The sequence below is a fragment of the Vulpes lagopus genome, chromosome 3 (assembly GCF_018345385.1).
Source record: "Vulpes lagopus strain Blue_001 chromosome 3, ASM1834538v1, whole genome shotgun sequence".
Lineage (NCBI taxonomy): Eukaryota > Metazoa > Chordata > Mammalia > Carnivora > Canidae > Vulpes > Vulpes lagopus.
In genome coordinates, this window is record NC_054826.1 from 93,926,861 (window position 1) to 93,940,350 (window position 13,490).

Here is a 13,490-nt window from a genome sequence, read left to right on the forward strand (position 1 = left end):
TATTTTCTTACAGTTCTGCAGGCTGGAAAACCAAAATCAAGGTGCTTTTATCCTCCACTTGCAAATAGCCATCCTCTCACTGTGCTCTCACGCCACCTTTTCCTCCGTGTACATGTATGTGGAGAGAGAGCCCTCTGGTGTCTCTTCCTCTTTTTATAAGAACAACAGTCCTATAGGATCAGCACACACCCTTATGAACCTCATTTAGTCTTCATTACCTTCTTAAAAGCCCTATCTCTGAATACAGTCTCATTGGGGGTTAGGGCTTTACCATATGAATTGGGAGTGGGGAGCACCCAGTTCAATCCATCACACTCTACTTGATTCACTTTCCTTTTCCTGTAAGTCCTTGGAAATCCATCTGAGATAGGTAGTATCATAGACCCCACTCTTCATCCCTCTTTATGTATATCTAAACCTTTTTCCATGTGCTTTTACGTTTCCTCCCACTAAAATGGCAGAGTGTATTCCTTACCCTCTGACTTTGGGCTCAACCATGTGACTTGCATTGGCCAGCAGAATGAGGTGGACGTGATAGTGTCCCAGCTCCAAGTTTAGACCTTAAAAAAAAACCTCACAAATTTCCACTTGCCTTCCAGAGTCTTTGTCATCACCTGAAAAGAACATCCCCCAGCCCAACCTGCTAGTCCCAGGAAAGTAGTCACTTCACTTAACTCCAGCCTGGATCAACCAGGCTCCAGGCAACCCAGGAAGTGTTAACTAAACCCAGCCAAGATCAGCAGAGCCAGCTACCCAAGTTTAGTCTGTGTCAACCAACACCCCCAGCTGACCCAAAGGCTCTGATCCTTAACTGGAGACTTTGGAATATTTGTTAACAACAATTTTGTGTTATTACCTAACTGATGTGCCATCACTCATTCTTCAAGATACAGCTACAGTACAACCCTGTTTGGGTCCAAACCCTAGCTTCCCCATTTACTAGCTATGTTGTTTGGGGCAGGCAGATCAGCTTCTCTTTCTTCCTGTCTACAATGAAGTTAAGAACATGACACCATAGTTATTGTGAGATTAAGGTGCTATTATTTAGGTAAGACAATGCACAGTAGACACTAATTAACTGTTGGCTTCCTTTCCCCTTCCTTTCTACTATAGGAAGATTTCCAAGAAGTGGTGGGATAGAAGCAGTCACTTCTCACACTGCTTGCCACCTCCCTCCGTGTATATTACTTGCCATGTGGTCTGCTCCCCTCACGAGTTCGTGCAGGGGTTCTCAAACAGCAATAGTCATCAGAATCACCTGGAGACGATTTCAAACCCAGTGAACAATCTCCACTCTAGTCCTGCTAAATATTTATGTTCAGGAATATATACATAAATTCCCAAACCTTATATATATTCTCCCCTGGTTAAGAAGCAACAAGCAGGAGACTTAGGGGAATAGAAACTGTATCTCAGGATCACTGAAGCTCTGGGTTCCCCCCATCTGGTAGACGCTCCATATGTATCTTTTGGATGAATAAACTTTTTAAAGTGCACACCTCTATTGAAAAGCATTGGAAAGCAACATGAAGCCATGTTTTCCCAGTGCAGAAGCTGAGGTCCACCCTTAAGATTACAAAGATATCTCCTAATTTCAAACCAAATGCTCTTCCTAGACAGAGTGTGCTTGAAACCTCTCATTCCCAAAGTTGTTATTTCTTGAATGTGTTCCCCTTCCCCACCTCAAGTGGAAGTGCAGAGCATGGGGATGGACAGCCCTGCATTTGGGTCCAGGAGAAGCAGGTCATGTGCAATCTTCCGCAAAGACTACTATGAGCCCCACAAGGGCTGGAGGGCATTAGGCAAAATGGATCCTCCTTATGAGCAACAGGGTGTTTAGTATTATAAAGGTAGACTGTCAGGGTGATTTAAATTAGAACCTCCATTCCTCAGAAAAGTAAAAATATAAATACTGTATGATCCAATAATTCCACTACTGCATATTTACCCAAAAGAAATACGAAAACACTAACTCAAAAATTATACACACCCCTTTGTTTATTGCGGCATTATTTACAATAGTCAAGATATGGAAGCAACCCAAGTATCCATGGATAAATGAATGAATAAAGAAGACACAGAGGGGCACCTGGGTGGCTCAGCAGTTGAGCATCTGCCTTCTGTTCAGATCATGATCCTGGGGTCCTGGGATTGAGTCCCACATCGGGCTCCCCCCGGGGAACCTGCTTCTCCCTCTGCCTCTTTCTCTGCCTCTCTCTGTGTCCCTCATGAATAAATAAATAAAATCTTTAAAAGAAAAAGAAGGAGGAGGAGGAGGAGGAGGAGAGGAATATATACATAGCCATAAAAATACGATCTTGCGGGGATCCCTGGGTGGCTCAGCGGTTTGGCGCCTGCCCTTGGCCCAGGGCACGATCCTGGAGTCCCGGGATCGAGTCCCACGTCGGGCTCCTGGCATGGAGCCTGCTTCTCCTTCCTCCTGTGTCTCTGCCTCTCTCTCTCTGTGACTATCATAAATAAATAGAGAAAAATATATATATTTTAAAAAAATGCGATCTTGCTATTCGTAACAACATGGATGGATCTTACAGGGCATAATGCTAACAGAAATGAGTCAACAGAGAAAGACAAATATCATATGAATTCACTTAGATGTGGAATTTAAAAGATAAAATCAATGAGTAAACAAACAAAAAGCAGAATCAGACCTGTAAATAGAGAACAATGAAGATTGCCAGAGGCAAGTGAGCAGGGAGATGGGCCAAAGGAATAAAGAAGAGTGGGAGATACAGGCTTCTAGTTATAGATTAACTAAGTCACAGTGATGAAAGGCACAGCATAGGGAATATAGCCAATGGTATTGTAATCGCATTGTATTGTGATAGAACTTGTGTGGTGAGCATAATATAGCATAACATATAGAATTGTTGAATGGCTATGTTGTATACCTGAAACTAATATAGCATTGTGTTTCAATTGTACTCAAATTGTTCAAAATCAAGTAAAAAAATAAAATAAATTAGAACCCCCAATCTTGCTCGAACTCATGTATTCACAGCCAAAGGAGAACCTAAAAGTCAAGCTTCTGGTTTGCCTTCCCATACTAGAGCAAGACTTGTAACGTCCATGGGCAAGTGGTAGTTTACATTAGAATCAAAAATTATACACACAGTTAAGCAGTTCTTAATTATAAATTTAATTTAGAAGCTTTGGGGACAGCAAATGTTGTATCTCCTTTTCTGTCTTGGCAGAGCTTGTTGGTGCTCTCCAAATATTCATGCACTATCATACATTTCCCAGCCCAGAACGTAGGTGGAGCCGTGTGACCATTTCTGGCCAATGGGATACAAGCAAAAGTGATACGAGTGACATAAGCCCTGTCCACTCTTAGAACTTGAAAACACTAAATGGCATGCTCTACCTGTCATTGTGACCACAAAGACCACACATTTCAGATGGCATAACTTCAAGAGGGAGGAAACCTGGATTCCCCCAGCAGGCAGTGAGATACCCTGGAGAACTGTGAGACCCGTATCCGACCATATCGAGAGCAGAAATAAATTTATTCTGCTTGGATCGCTGAGATTTCAGGGTGTATTTGTTACTACAGCATAGCATAGCCTCTCATATGAAAGGCTTCTCCCAACAACAGTACGAACAGACCCAGAGGTTCGGCTAAATCCCATCTGTTGTCTGTGTTCTCCACCCTTAAACGTGGCGTTGGCAAGTCATGGCGATGGGCATATGGGTCACATAAAAAGTTGGCAGCCCAATGAAAGGGAAAAGATAAGCAAATATCTTTAATAGTACATTAAATACCTGTCCTAAGGGAGAGACAAAAGTACTGGTGGCAGCCTTTTGGCAGTGGCATGAACTAGAAAGACTGGCAAATGCAACCACTATGAAATACCTAAAAATGCTGGATTGAAAAAGAAAAATGTCTTCTTACATACACAATCTAGTAGTTTTGGAAGTAAAGAAATCCCCCAGAGCCCCTCCCCCCTCCCAAAAAAAAAGAGAAAGAGAAGACAGGAAACAGGGGCAGAAATCCAGGAATGTAGTAGAATGCTGAATCTAGCAGGTTCCCCAGAGTATCTTTTAATTCTCACCTCTCTACTCCCCAGGATTTTGCACTTCCGTTCCAGGGCCATGCAGAGAAAAGACAGATAGCCTGGGATCCACATGAGATCAAACATTCTTGTACAACGCCAGGCTTTCGAGGGGCCACACTTCTAATGAAGCCAGAAGTAGAAAAAAAAAGTTGCAAGGGAAGATGAGAAGGCAAACTGTCTGCTAAGCCTTCCTTAGAAAGAAGGAGGTAGGGATTAGTTCTTAATCTCTCTTGAGAATTCTCAACCACAAATGTGCCCTCACAGGGGCTTGGGACCTGAATTTATACTATTTGATTTTTTTTAAAGCACAATTTGAGAATATAAAGTGGTCCTGATCTGGTAATGCCCCCAAGCAACTGGCAAATATCCCTAAGCAAACAGAAGCAAATTTCCATTCTCTGAACATGCCCTCAAAGAACTATCACAGATATGATATGAGTTTACAGCTAAGAATTACAAAAGTTAGGAGGAAAAAATATGACAGTCAACAACAGCAACAACAACAAAAACCTAGCAGAAAAAGAGCCACAGATAAGTGCTTTGCTCTCCATGCAGAATGTCCTGCAGGGGTATCACATACGGAGCAATCCCAGGGTGCAATGGGGAGACTCAGTCCAAGAACTGAGTGTGAAGGTTGAAAAGACAGTGCCCACGTAGAAATTGGTCAGAGGTCGGAGTGGTGTCCCTGTCATGAGAGAAAATCCAAAAATGGATTAAAAGATGATAGCAGGATCTGGAGGAGTGGCCCCAAAGCAAAGGAGACAGAGTGCATTCCAGGTTCCTGGCACACACAAAGGGGTCAGGGAGTTAGGCACCTGCCCTCAACCACCATGATGGGTATTAGTCCACAGTGGTGTGGGCTTCTCCACCTGGCATTGGTCTGTTCCATCCTCCTCTGTGTCAACAAAAATAGATGGGATAAAGAAATGCAGCCCACCAGCAATGTTAACAAACTCTCTGTCTTAGTTCAGGGTGCTATAACCAAACACCGAAGACTGGGTGGCTTTAAACAACAGAAATGTATTTCTCGAAGCTCTGGAGGCTAGAAGTCCAAGATCAGGATGCCAGTAGGGCCACATCCTGACAAGATTTCTCTTCCAGGTTGCAGACTGCCACTTCTTGTTGTATCTTCACCTGGTGAAATGAGGGAGAGTGGTCTCTGGGGTCCCCTTCATAAGGCACTAACCCCACTGGTGAGGACTGCACCCTCATGACCTAACACCCCGCCCCAAAGTCTCTACTTCCAATACCATTACATTGAGATTGAGGATTTCAACATCTGAACTTTGGGAAGCACCAACATTCAGTCCATAACACTATTTCATTTGACTTTGGGTAGATCGTAAACTCGGGGCCGTGAAAGAAGTGAAGTCAGTGAAAGATGGTACCGATTTAGCCAAACTCTTTGGAAGCGAAAAGGTGGAGAGACAGACAAAGAGATATCTGAGCTCAGAAGTGGCTAAGATCCAGAGTAAATAGTGAGCTTCACAAAATTACCCCTTTCCGTTTCAATCTTTTAGACTTTAATCATCTCCAGCCATGGACACGGTTCTTATCGTGAGGACAAGGGCTCAGAATGAACACAAGGATAATGAAGGTGAAATACTATTATATTTAATACTATAATATCATTAATGCAACTCCAGTCAGAGATCAAGGACTTCTCAAATTAATTATTTCTTGTTTCAACACACACCATGAAATGGGCTTTCTAAATCAGAATGACACATCCCAACCTTTTCTTTATTAAGATAATTCTATTTTATTTCTTGGATCTCTGCAGCCTCGGCAAGTTTTATAAATATTTAAGAGAGAAATTAGGCGGGAAAATGCTGGATAATGCATGACTAGCAACCAGTTGGCTGAGACAGAGGCATACTGAGAATTGACTTTAGAACATTCCTGCTTCCAGTACACAAATACTGCAAAATCTAGACAGTCTTTTCCCTTTGTGGGCAGATTAGCAGCACACTAAGAGCCTGTATGCCCTTTCAGATTTGCATTTTCTATTTTATTGCCGTGGTGAGGAGGGAAAGTCACTGCTTAAAATACACTCATTAAAGCTGAATTGAGTCTTTACGGTCAGCAGTAAAAGTTAGGCAAAATATTGATAACTTGCCTATTAATGGTCTCTCCTAGGCCAGTCTTTAATTGCTGGGCTGCCAGGTCATCTGCAGGAACCACTTTCACCCTTCAGTTTGGTCTCCAAAGAAGTCTACAGATGCATAAAGACCTTGATCCTTGGAGATATTTGAGGAGCTTGTTACTTGTCCACACCAAGTGGCTCACGTGGTGTGGCAGAGGGTCATGTTCATTATGAGGGGACAGCCGCCTTCAAGGCTGGCAGAGCATTTTTACGAGCGCATTTGCTGATTTCCAGGAAGGCACCATCAACCTCCCCGCACCAAGGTATTTCTGTTCTGAGTGCGGTCAGACAGCTTCTTCAAAGGAAATGCTTTCTGCAAAAATGCCTCCCCAGTTAATGCTTCACAGTTGGCTAATTGCCAGGATAATCGGTTCTAACCATTTACCTTCTGAAAGCATCACTCTTGACTTGATCACTTAATTCTCAAAACGCCTTCAACTGACGGGAAAGGATGCTATTTTACTTGCAAAGCTGATTGCAAATTATTTTCTGATTGCAGATTTATTTTGTTTGTGACAAAACGTTTCCCACTAATTGCTAAAATAATCTTGTAGGAACTTGCCTTTGAACACCTAATCTATTAACCCACTGTAGTTTCTCCCTAATCCCTGTTTTCATCCTTTTATTTATTTTAAACACCGATTTACAGGATCATTAATCCTCATCAATATTGTCTGGAATCCTTGAGCAACTACTATGACTATTTTTGCAAAGAAAACCATATAGTCAGTGAAACTCAACACTCAACAATCTACCCTGCTCACCAACCTTCTCTTCCCAGTGATAGATGAGCATAAAGCCCTCTCAGTTTGATCCATGATGGGCCATGGAAAACAAGAGATGTGAATATTGTTGGTCAACAGAGAAATATCCGTTCTTCATTTGCTTCCGGCCATCCAGAAAATTAAAAGTTGCCAGATTCTTGTTCTGGATTGTCACAGGTAAACAGAGCAGCAAGAAACCATTTCAACAATGCCCATATCTGGACAATGTTCTTTTAAGATTTTTAGACCGAATACTGAGCAGGAGGAGGATAAATACAAATACAAGAAACCAAAAACACTAGAGACAGAAGTGACCAGGCATAGCTCACTTACTATACAAGTGAGTAAACTGAGGCACGGAGCAGTTGAGCAATTTGACCCGAGATCCTGTGGTAATTGGGGTTGGTGAAGGGGAGCCCCCTGAGCCCAGTAATCTGGGTTTAGCTTCCATCCTCAGGATTTTTTGTTGTTGTTGTTATTTGCATCTGAGATGGAAGGAAATAGTATTGCACATAAATGTTCATTTTTCGAAGGGTTAGTGCACAATTATAGAAGATAATTGATTTCTCCTAAACACCATGGGGATGACAGATTTATTTCTTTCGGTGCTGCTCAAGGTTAAACCACATCACATCTGATCCCAGGGGCCTGTATTAGAGACCATCTTGTGTGGAGGTGCTTTGACAAATATCAGTCCAAGCCAAGTACCAGGGATCCTTCTCAACACTGTCTGCCCCACCTCCCCTCAGAGCCCAGCAGAGAGAAAGAACTCTGGGTTCTGGTTGAATAAATGAGCGGATGACAATTTCTCTGGGTTTTGTTAGGACACAGTCATTCTCGAGAAAGGACTTTTATCTGACTCTAATTTTCCCCAGCTCCACTTGGCTAAAGTTCATGTCAAGTTGACCTTAATTCACTTACCTTCTTGGATATGCTTCAGACTTAGCTATATTAACTCTTCCTTCCTGGTGGGCCCCCATGCTCATTGCAAACCCCTTTTCTGGATCTGGCAGGGAATTGCCTATAATTATCCTTAATGTACTCCTGGAGCAAAGATATGCATGTTAAGAGCCAAAATAGAAGGTTAACTACAAACTGCACAGTAATGCAATTACCTCCCAATTATCCCTTTCAACGCTTAGGGAATGAATAGGAGACATTAAGCTCAATTCTGCAGTAGAATCTCTGGTTATTGGAGGTGGGGGTGGAAGTAGGGAGAGGCAGAAGGGAGGAGAAAAAGAAGTAAGGCTGCTGTGGATGCCAGGGAGTGCTGGTGACGCCTCACTGGAATAATTTCTATTGGTATTGGATTGTTTTCAAATTCTTCTGGTTGCTGTACCCTGCAGAAGGTGCATTGAGTTAGCAGAGCATCCCATCTCTGCGTGATCAAGTCTCTATTCAGCAAAGACCTAGTACAAAAGGCACTGTAAAGAGGGCAGGTACATTACCCCCACAAGTGCATATCTGGCAGTTAGCTAAGACCTCTGAGACAAGCAGTTCATCGGGCACGAGCCAGTCAGTCATTCATTTGAGGCTGGGATGAACAGGGTATGTATCCCGGCCAGGTTGGGCTATACCACAAAATAGAGGCTCTGCAAAACAGGGGAGATCTGATAAAGGAGTTTAACCAAGGCAGCCTAATTGTACAGCCAAGAGGAAGAGCCCTAGTGCAAAAAGAGATGGAGATAAGCATTTCAAAACCAAGTCCCTCTGGAGAATGCGGGAATTCCTATTTGGCTGGACCATGCTACTGAGACTCGGAGATGACTTATGGGAACAGTAAGAGTTGAGAAATTAAGGCCATTTGTGTGCTTCACCAGCATCCACATCCCCCAAGATGTCACACACGAGGTCAGCTGCAGCCACCGACCCAGTATTCAAGACTTAACCTTTTCTTCTTAAATGTCTCTTGTCCATTTTCACCCAAATTATATCTTTGTGATTGTATTGGCTGCTATGGTTATGTATTTCTGTGTCAGAGCCATCTCAAAATTTAGCGGCTTCAAACAGCAATTTATCATTTTATGTCGTGGTTCTGTAGGTAGACTGGTGAATCAATCTTGCGATATCTCATGTGGATGGAAGCTGGGAGTGCAGTTATCTGAAAGCTCACCTAGGTTCAATGTCTAAGGTGGCTTGTTCATCTGCACGGCTATTGGTGCTGGCCGTTACTTAGAAGCTTAGCTGAGGCTGTCGCCCAGGGTACCTATATGTGGTCTTTCTATTTAGCTTGGGCTTAGCGCAGCCTCGCAGCATAGCTGAGAATGTCCCAAAGATAAACATTCCAAAAGTCCCAGACAAGAGCCACAAGACTGATGACTTAGCCTCAGAAATCCTAGAACATCACTTGGCCATATTCTATTGGTCAAATTACTCACTAAGGCCAGCCCAGACTTAAGGCTCTTGATGTGAGAACCACCACATACTTACGGGAGGGAAAGAATCAATGGTGGCCATCTTCAGAGACCACCTACCACATTAGTGAGAATCTTGACTTTGCATCATCTGGAAATAACAAAAATTAAAAAAAAAAAAAAACAGTATCAATGGAGGACGGAGGGAAAAGGCATAATAGGGTCTTCCTTCTGGAAGTTTCTCAAATCAATTCTGACCCCATATTAGATGGAATTGGTTTCATCTATGAGTCACAGAAAAAAAGATAAAATAATAGGATTTTGTGGCCTTAACATGACAGAAGTTGATTACTCTATAAAATTACTCCCTGTCCAATGAGAGAAAGTTCCAGTCTCTTTTTAATAGACTCTGCTACACAAACTCTTCAAGGGCCTGGGATCCTTCTATTCAATGCTCAGCCATCCTTAGAGTATGGCCCTCCTCAAGATCCAAGACTGCTTGGCATTGGCCAAGTGGCAAAATGGAAGTAGGGATGAAGAAAAGAGCTGAGGTTGATGCCAACTGCTCTTAAGCAACTCCCTAGAATCTGCCATGTAATACTTCCGCTGCATCCCACTGGCCATAACCTACTCACACATCAGACCCAGCTACGAAGGTAAGGCAGAAAATGTGACTTTATTCTAGGCCACCATCTTCCTATTGAAAATCCAGGGGTTTAGATTCTAAAGGAAGGATGAAATATTGTTATAAGGGAATCCAGTAGGACTCTCAGTATAAATTCACCCGCTTCTGAGTAATCACACGCTTGACATTCCCTTCAAGATGCTGATACAGTCCCCAGAAGGAGCTGCTCCCTTTTCTTTGAGAATCTCTGCTCTTTCTGTATCCCTATCTAAGACATTTTGGTGGAACTTTATCATCTGTAATTTCTATTAAGAAAATAATAGGCATTTTGTGTTTTCAGTCATGAAATTATATTGTAATATTTAATGTGCCCTTTCAAATATTCTTCCTCTCTCAGATATTCTCATTAATCTGGCCACTACTCCCAGTACACATACTTTCCTGATCGATAGCCATTCCTTGGGGCCAGATAGAGCCAAAGACTTCATTCAGAGTGCCAGCTCAGATCAGAAGTGGTTGCCTGGAGAACTGTATCTGGGCTTCTAGGGATGCCTGAGACTCATTTGTAATGCCCCGCTGCTCTAGTCCAGTAAGGGGTCTGGGCTGCAACATTCTTCTTCCCACCGCCAGCTTCTCTCCTGGCCTGATCAACCCAAGTTGACCAAGAACAATTGACATTGTGCTTCAGACTTCTGACCACCTCCTTTGGGGATCGGCCCCATGACCAAGCCAGTTGCCCAGCCTCCAACCTGCCTGATCCCCAGCCTTCTTCCTCTCCATTTCCTCCTGATAGGTGAGGTCTTAGCACACCTTGCTACTCAATACCACACAGTGATGGCACCCAAGGGCTGGGTCCTATGGAAATGATGATGATGAAAACAAATCCTGAAAAAAAAAAAAAAGAGTTATCAGCATGATTGAGATCTCTCAACTCCCTTCAGCAGGGGAAGACTGACAACGGAGAGGGAGCAGGATGGTCACACACAGAGGCCAGCAGCTAACATTCAGGAAGCAACCACAGACAAGATGCACATGAGAATCCTGGAGAAATCCCACCTCACAGTGGTGAGCCATGACTGGCATTGAAGAAAAGAATCAAGGACATCCAATGTGAACCAGGCTAGGTTCCCAAAATGCCATCTCCTTGGACATGGAATATGCAACAGTCAGCCCTGCCAGAGGGCCCAGGGTTAGGTCAGGCACTGCAGTCAGAAGGGAAACTGACTCATAGGGACCTGGCTGGGAAGAGGGGGAGAGAGGAGCTGGTTCCAAGCAGACCCGATCTGACTTAGAAGAGCCGAGACAGCCAGCAGCCACTTGAGATGGAAAGCTGCCCAAGCTCCATCGAGTGCTTTTCCAAATGCAGCCCTGGGAAGCCATGGCTCCGGCTGTAACAAAGCCAGCCGTGCCCCAGATAAGCCTTTTGTAAGGCCGGTTGCTCCATTTTGTTTCACATAATTTATTGCTCAGTACATATCGATAATACAATTGTCAGCCCAGCAGACATTTTCCATTTTAATAGTTCACATGAGATACCACATTATTGATCCTACACCACTAAATAAAAAACTCGTTTGTCAGGGGAGCGCGGAATGGCTTTTAATGGACACAGCCAAACACCTGCTACTAGTTAGGGAAGAAAAATAACCATCCTGCCGCAAGGACGTTTGGAAGCGGCCTCGAAATGCTCTGTTTTAGGGATTAGCAGGGCTCTCAGAAAACAGGGGGTGCTTTCTCCAAATGTCCAAAGGCTGACTTTCTCATCAATGGTAGGAAAAGCTGCCATTAATAAGGCATCTACTACATGCCAGGCGTTTTTACATTCTGTGCCTTATCCTACGTGGTCCTCACGGCAATCTTGCAGAGGCACCTACTGGTGCATTGCATCGGCTGCTCTGGCAAAAGAGGCACAGAACACACAGCAAACAGAATGTATTCTAAGTGTTTCTCACTTAGAAAGTCTGATGGTGGATGCTTCCGGGCTGCTCACTGAATCCAGACTCTACTACCCTCAACTTTCCCACAGGGCCACAAGACAGCTGCCAGGCAAGCAACCAACAATGTCTGCCACTTTCAGACAAAGGACCCTGCGTGACTTCAGTGATGCAGCCCACACTCCTCGACTAAGGAGCTGAGAAGCCAGAATCTTTGCTTGATTTCCAGACAAGTTTTCTTGCCATGGACACTAATGTGACTTTATCAAACACACCATGGTATGGGCTGGGCTGTGTCCCCCATAAACCAAATCCATATGATGGAGTCCTAACTCCCAGGGCCTCAAATGAGTCTGTATTTGGAGATGAGGTCTCTAACGAGATAATTAGGCTTAGATAAGGTAATGAAGGTGGGCCCCAAACTAATCTGATTGGTGCCCTCATAAGAAGAGGATATTAGGGGGCACCTGGGTGGCTCATCAGTTGAGTTTCTGCCTTTGACTCAGGGTATGACCCCAGGGTCCTGGGATCGAGTCCCACATTGGGCTCCTTGGGGGGAGCCTGCTTCTCCCTCTGCCTCTTTCTCTCTCATTCTGTGTCTCTTATGAATAAATGTTTTAAAAAAGAAAAGGAAGATTAGGACACAGACACCCACGGAGGGACAATTGTGAGCACACAGGGAGAAGGCGGCCATCTACACGCCAAGGAGGCCAGCCTCAAAAGTAACCAACCTTGAACTTGTAGCCTACAAAAGCATGAGAAAATAAATTTCTATTTGTCTTATAAATCTCTCCTTTCTTCAGAAATTTCCTCCTTCCAGTGGACAGGTGTTTGTTCCTTGGTCACTAATCAGTATCTCAGAGTGCTGTTGAGATGAATTTGACACACAAGAAGGCACACATATGTAAACCATACAATTTGATAGGTTCAACATATAGATACACTCATGAAACCATTGCCATATTCAACAAAATGAACGTATCATCACCCTTGAAAGCTTCTTTGTGCCATTGGTAATTCCTCTTCTCCACCTCCACCCCCAACCTGGGCCACCACTGGCCTGCTTTCGGTCCCTGTCAGGTACTTTGCATCTTCGAGAGTTTTATATAAATGGAACCGCATGGTAACTGTTCCTTTTTGTCTGACTTCTTTTACTCAATATGATTATTTTGAGATTCAGCCATGCTATGTGTCTCAGGAGTTCATTTCTTTGGATTCTTGGGTCGTGTTCCATTGTACGGCTATACCACAGTTTGTTTACCCATTCACCTGTCGGTAACTGCTTACATTATTTCTAGTGTTCACCTCTTAAAAATACTATGCACATGCATGGAAAAATACTTTCTTCTCTCGTCATTGAACATGTAGACATGGATTGATTGGATCCCATAGTGGATGTATGTTTAACTTGTAAAAAAAAAAAATGGCACACTCTTTTCCAAAGTGGCTCTCCCACCAGCCAGGGAGGACAACCAGTTCTTCTGAATCATCAGCACTGGGTCAATCTTTTATTATTTTAGCCACTCTAATACGTGTGCAGGGGCATCTCATTGTGGTTTTAATTTGAATTTCCTTAATGATGAATAATATTGAC